This window comes from Pinus tabuliformis, chromosome J (genome assembly GCF_031772625.1).
Source record: "Pinus tabuliformis cultivar Carrire ecotype Pingquan chromosome J, CPIR1, whole genome shotgun sequence".
Classification (NCBI taxonomy): Eukaryota; Viridiplantae; Streptophyta; class Pinopsida; order Pinales; family Pinaceae; genus Pinus; species Pinus tabuliformis.
Genome location: NC_142295.1, coordinates 1,195,726,943 through 1,195,734,093, shown reverse-complemented (window position 1 = coordinate 1,195,734,093; position 7,151 = coordinate 1,195,726,943). Strand labels below are relative to the sequence as shown.

Genomic DNA, 7,151 nt, shown 5'->3' with positions numbered 1-7,151 from the left:
AAACTATCTCATAACTTTTGTAATCTTAAACTCCTAAATCGCACATCTCCCAACTTCAATTACCAAACTGTCTCCATAAGCTATTATCTCCTTCTCCTACTCAGTTAACAGAAGTAAAGAAATGTATGAAATTATCATCTTTTATCATTCTTAAAATCATGTAAATTAAACTCCATGGATTTATCTCATATCCTTTATAATCCTGAACTCCTAAATCACGAATCTCCCAACTTCAATTACTAAACAGACGCTTATATTATCTCCTTCTCCTACTCCCGGCAGCTATATAAGTGTTAACAGGGGTAAATAAATGCATGAAGCTCCTGAAATGTGATAATGGCAGCTCCTAACTTATTCCTGTAACATAGGCTGAAGATCCCATGACCGAATCCCCACTGTGTACCGATCATCTTCACAGATAGAAAACGGGCCTTTGAAGCAAACTTTTTGGTGATACCATGATACTTTATGATACCAATAATCAGGCATAATTTTAACTTTATTTCCTTGCAAACAGACGCCCTTCTCCTATTTTTAGGAACAACATAATTGAAGAGTCAGTATGAAAGTAAACAGTAATGCATACCGTTTATTGACTGCAATTAGTTGCTTTTAGTCGGAAAAACCAATTTCTGCCAGAAAGGCGCAGGGCCCGACCGGGTTCGAACCGGTGACCTCTTGATTTGCAGTCAAATGCTCTACCACTGACCTACAGGCCCAATAGATGTTGCTTTCATGCCGTTTTCTTTACTTTTGTCTATAGTGTTTTTCTCATTAGATGCTGGTTTTATGCCGTTTTCTTTACTTGGTCTATACTGTTTTTTCTCATTGTATGTGTTTATTTTGCACATTAGGATGTTTATTGGGTTAATATATTTTTGGATTATTTTTTGGATGGCTTTATAGCTGAATGTATTACTCTCTCCATTCCTGTTTTTGGAACAATGGTTATTATCATGTGGACCTGGACTATGTGCAAACACTGGACCAATCCTATTTGTCACTATACACTGTGCAGACACTAGAGCAACCCTATTTGTTAGTGTGCATTGTGCTATGTTGGTTTGCGCGGCAATGTCCAATCCTATTTGTCACTGAACACTGTGCAGACACTGGAGCAACCTTATTTGTCAGTGTGCATTGTGCTATGTTGGTTTGCGTGGCAATATGCAGATTTAATAACGTATCAAGAATGATTATAATGTACTGATTTTACTTTTTTTTAAAAGTCCTATACTTTTTTATTATTTAACTTAATTTTTCAAAATAACATAGTTATAAAAATTAACTAGTTAATCTATTTATAATAATCATCAAAACATTTACTTTATAATATCAAATTATTAAAATTTAAAAATCATAAATCCAATTAAATTATTATTATAAAATTAATTAAGTGATAAAAGTTTGGGCAAATCTACTCCATATATCACTCCATCCATGTCTGCACCATTATTTGCAATGAGATTCATTATTAGACAATTGAACAATAATGTCATCAAATAAATAATTATTAATTATGAAACCTAAACATGAAAAACAATGGTTAATTAATAAAACAATTATAATATTTAACGCAACAATGCCCTCATTAAATCTTTGAATTTGAGATCATTCATTTGGGTTTTGTGGTGGCCAGGAGGCCTTGCTGCATCATGTACGATCACATGATTGATATTTCCCTTTGCATACCATAGTTTCAAAGATTATGTGTTGCTGGTGGTTTCTTTGTGTTCTTTCATTTCCATGCTAAACCTCATTTTTATTAAAAGGAACTTCCCCTTTAGCCATATTTCTGTTTAAAAAAACCACCAGTTTAAAGACCTTGTTCATGGAAATATTAGTAAGATTTCGCAATGCTATGCACTCTAGTCAGAAAATTATGTGAAATGATTGTTACATATGGTTTCTTTTCTTCTACAAATCATGAAGTATGAAAAAGGATATAGTCAACTTTTCAATATAAATTTCACTTGAAAACTAAAATCAGATCAAACAATCCCCTTTTTAAAAATTACAAATAACATAACCTCATTATATCCCCAATTTATTTAGTGTTACAAGGATAAAATTGTTTGGTGCTGCACATTCAATGTATGTTTTATTTTCCCAACAATGAAAATCAACTTGTAATTGTCCTCTAAAAAACATAACTCTTAAATGAATCCGGAACTTTATTTTCTTTTGTGCATTTTAAGGGAATTCTCCATGGAGAATGGCATTGGCTTGATGTCCTTGGCGAATAGATATAAAGATCCCAAGTATGTACCCTGCAAGAGGATTTTCTTGTCTCGTTCTGTTCTTAGCCGTTTCTCTTTTGATTGCTCTCTCGTTCTCTGTATTCGACTTATGTAATTTTATTTTTTTTTAATAATGATGAAGCTGTTTTTTCCGGAGTTTAAATCCATTGGGCTTATGCAACTTTATTTTTTTTAATAATGATGAAATTGTTTTTTCTTAAGTTTAAATATATTATTGATTCTTTGAATATTCGGGAATCAGACAGACATGAACGCGAATTAACGGCACCCATATCCATTTGATTCCCAAATATTCAGAGAATCAACAATCAACTTAGGATGGTCTTCTTTTTCTTTTTCTGCTAAGCAAGAAGTATCCCTCTTTCCATATAAATTTCTACCTTGTGATGGTATGAGGGGTTACAACGATCCCATTTACTACTCTATGGCGTTTGGCGTTATCCAAGAAAATATAACTATCCCACACTACAGTATTAAATATTCGATAAAATTATTTATGTTGCTGAATCTAAAATTGATCGATCGTTCTATATATAAGCGTGGTTTAACTAGTAGATGCCTTTATATTAAATACAAAATTATTTAGTAAGTCGTAAAGCTGATATTCGATATGCAATTGATTGGTAGTTTAATTATTATGTAAATATAGTTTAATTATTAGATGCTTGTATATTTATATTAAATATAAAATTATTTAGATGGTTGAGTTTGAATTTGTTTCAATCTGCACAATTGGTAGTTTAATTATTAAATGTGTATGTTTTTACAAGGTAATTTTTTTCCAGTTAAAAATTAACATTTTCTAAAATTATAAATTAAAATTATATCATGAATAAAATTTAAAACATAATTAGATATATATATTCAAAATTTTATTTAAAATTATCTAATAAAAAATATAAATTTGAATAATTTATAGTTAAATTGTATCTTGAATGTGACCATCTGCACAATCCAATAAAATATAACTATTTCACAATACAATATTACATGTTAGATAAAATCGTATATGTAAACTTTAAATGTGATATAAAATTATATATGTTAGTTGAATCGATATTGATCGTCCTGATTGAATTTGAATTAAACATCTTTTATTCTTCTATTCTTCTATAGTGGGATAATTACGTTGTAAAGTATTTTCTTTAGCAATAGCTTTTTCTAATATTGTTTACTGTTAAATCTATTGTTACTGTTAAATTTATTGTTAGATGATTTAACAATGGTCCGCTTCAGATTAAATAATTAATAAAATAATTAATTATTAAATATAAATATCAAAATATTAAAAAAATATATCATTTATTAATTAAAATAGCAGTTAATTTTAGTGATTCTAATTAGTGCTATGAAATGTCAATGAAATTATGTTTTTGTTGTTATTTAAAATATATTTTTGAAAATGAAAATGTAAATACATTTAACACCACAAAAAATCTTTTGGGTGTTCAAATTCTACAAATTAAACAACTTAAAATAAAATTAAAACTAAAAGAACAAAAAATACCTTGAAAAATACAATTTAGTCTATTAATTAAACTACCTAAATAAATCAATATTAAAAAATGAATTTATCCACTCATACACTAATTTAATATCTAACAAATTGATATCATTTTGCAATTTAATATCTCACTTAACTGTCAAATTAAAATTATATTATTATTATTATAAAATTATGGTTAGCGATTCATGGCCTACAACTGCTGTCAACGTGTTTATGACTCGTGGGATTTTTCTATGTATCCATGCGTTGCCCCAAAGATCATGAGGTTGGCAATTGTCGATTTCTTACAGAAAATTGGAATCGTTTCAAGAATTAAAGGTACTTCATGCCGAAGGCTTCTTCATTTCTCGGACTGGAATTTGATCGAAAGGTAAGTGAGTGGTTTGTGGAAGATGATGTAAGTGAGCCGTTTCGTTTTGTTTCGTTTTTTCTGTTTTTAATAATAAAAATAATTTAAAATAATCTGGCGAAGGTTTCTTCATTTCTCGGATTGAAATTTGATTGAAAGGTATGTGAGTGGTTTGCCGAAGTTGATGTAAGTGGGCCGTTTTTTTTTAATAATAAAAATAATTTAAAATAATCAATTAAATTTTATTAATTATTAAAATCATAAAATCAGTTTTATTGGTTTATATGGATAGTTTTATTGGATTTGGAATATGTTTTAAAATTGTTTAGTTAAGAGGTTTTTTTTTTTTTTTTTTTTTTAATAAGTTAATCGTTTAAAATTTGGAGATTTAGAAGTCATGGATCAATTCCAAGTGGCATGATTTTTCTTAAATAAGAGAGATGAGTCAACTTGCATTTGCGAATTGCAACCAATATTAACAATATCCATTCTTAAATTTCACAATTAAAATATGATAAATCTCTTCCACCAAAGTAAAACTCTTGCTTTCCTAACATCAAGCAAACAATAAATTTCAATTTACTTATTGGGTGAGGGGCGTTGGTCGAGCCCCTACAGTTTTCTCACTATTTAAAAAAAATTACTCCATTAATTTAGAAAATTATTATAAAATTAAATAAAAAAATCATCAATTAAATTACAAAATTACTAGTGATAGCTCCATAGTTTACACAATCAAGTAAAATGTTAGGCATTATTTTTTATTATATATATATATATATATATATATATATATATATATATATATATATATTATATTTGAAATATAATTAAGAATTGTCGGATTTTTTTAAGTAGTTTCAGAGGTCTTTGAAAAATTTGAAAAATCTGATGGAATTTCTTATTTAATGCAGAGTTCTTGGAATCATTTAACAAAACTATTAAAAAAACATTTTATATAATAGAATAGTCTTCCAGACTAATACATTTTATATTTAAAATTATATAATATTTATTTTTTTAATCTGTAATTATATTTTTATTTGAACTATAATTAAGAAAATGTTGGAATTTCTCTTTAAAACATTTTATATAATAGGATAGTCTTGCAGACTAATACATTTTATATTTAAAATTATATAATATTTATTTTTTTAATCTGTAATTATATTTTTATTTGAACTATAATTAAGAAAATGTTGGAATTTCTCTTTTTAAAAGAGTTTTCTTAAATACTTCATTTTTTTAAATATATTATATGATATTTATTTTTTTAATATGTAATTATATTTTTATTTGAAATATAATTAAGAAAAGGTTGGAATTTCTCATTTTAAGAGAAGTCTATAAAGTTTTTAAGAAAAAGAAAACATTTTTTTAATATTTTATATAAGTGGTACATATATAATATATAATATATTTTTTTAAATTGTAATTATATTTTTATTTGGAATGTAGAAATGGCTCATGCTACATATTTCTTTGAAAGTTTTTTAGGAAAAGAAAATATTTGACAAAAAAAAACCTTCCTATTATCTTATAATTTTGAAGAATATTACTATTTAGTTTAAAGATATAAATATATTAAAATTATTAAAATTTTGTTTGGGTTATATTTGTATTTCAAATATAATTAATGAAAAAATTGGAATTTCTTATTCCAAGTTGCAGGGGTCTTTGAAGTGCTTAAAAGAATAATTTAAAAAATAATTTTATGTTGCGGGGTGGTTTTAAAGATTAACCTATTTTATATTTAAGATATATAATATATAAAAAATATTCTTTAAAAGCTTTAATTATATTAAAAATATATTTTTTATTAATATTTATTTTTATAGAAAGTAAGTAAGAGAAATAAATCAAGTTTTTTAGAATGGAGATATAACATCTAAAATAATATCATTCATATTATAAAATAGATAAAATAGTTATTTTTTTCTTAATTGATATGTTATATTTAAAAAATAAAATATTAATTAAAAATAAAATATTTTAATATCTAGATTAAATAACATAAGTTCATATCAATGTTATATAGAGAAAGAAAAAATAATTTATAATAAAATTTTCATATTTTAACTTTTCATTATAAGAGAAATGTATAATTTATTCCATTCTTAATATGGAGTTTATATATATTAATAAAAAATAAAATAATGTAGACCATAAATCAAAAGAAAGTTCATATTCCATTAAGAGGTTCTTTCTAATTCAAGGTATGAGGGAAATTGTTCAATGTTTAATATGGAGTTGACATATAGCATTTTAAAAAATATTAATAACATAATAATTCAATGTGTATAGATAGATAGATAGATAACATTTTAAAATTCATCTTAATTTTGGCTCTACCAAAAGTGGATAAGGGTCAAATCTCTAAATATGCAAACTTCAAAGTGAGTGCAAAGCTTGAGGAAAGGTTTGCACCTCAAGAGATTTGATTCCTCTCAATAGATCTATGTTGATAAAATACTAATAAAATGTCTTAACTCATTTTTTTTATATACTTCTTTTATATAATTACGTCGTAAGGCATTCCCCTTTGAGAAGAACTCCCCAAACTATCACTCTGCACCGATCTGCATCATCAGATTGAATGTAAGATTATTGAAGAATAATATGATGTCAAATTGATACATTTTCAATTGAATGAAAACACATGGCATATAACCCTCATGATATTGATCTTGGCCTTATCATTTGTGTTTTCATTTTGTAGAGGAAAACTCTTCTCCTATGGTTTCTGAGACAATTGGATCTCACTAACAAGCTCACAAAAGGATCGACAAATTTGCTACCTTGTGATAGAGGGGTTTGCAATTATTGTTGTTGGTCGCTTGGTGCATGGAAGAATTTGTCATGGAGATCTGACACAAGCATGGATAATCCAAATAACTGAGAGAATGTGTTTGACATATGACAACCAATTTTTTTTATAGTTGCACAACTTTTCTAAAATTTCAAAGTTAAACTCTTAAAAGTTGTTGGAAACATATTTTGCTTTCTTTGCCCTTGTATTTTTTGGATGCCAAAT

The 7,151-nt window shown here is 26.3% G+C and overlaps 1 non-coding gene across 1 annotated transcript; it reads right to left on the bottom strand.

The window, feature by feature from the left end:
- Positions 1-647: 647 nt before the first annotated feature.
- Positions 648-719, bottom strand: TRNAC-GCA (transfer RNA cysteine (anticodon GCA)). Its single transcript has one exon. It is a non-coding gene; the product is annotated as a tRNA-Cys (tRNA).
- Positions 720-7,151: the final 6,432 nt, after the last annotated feature.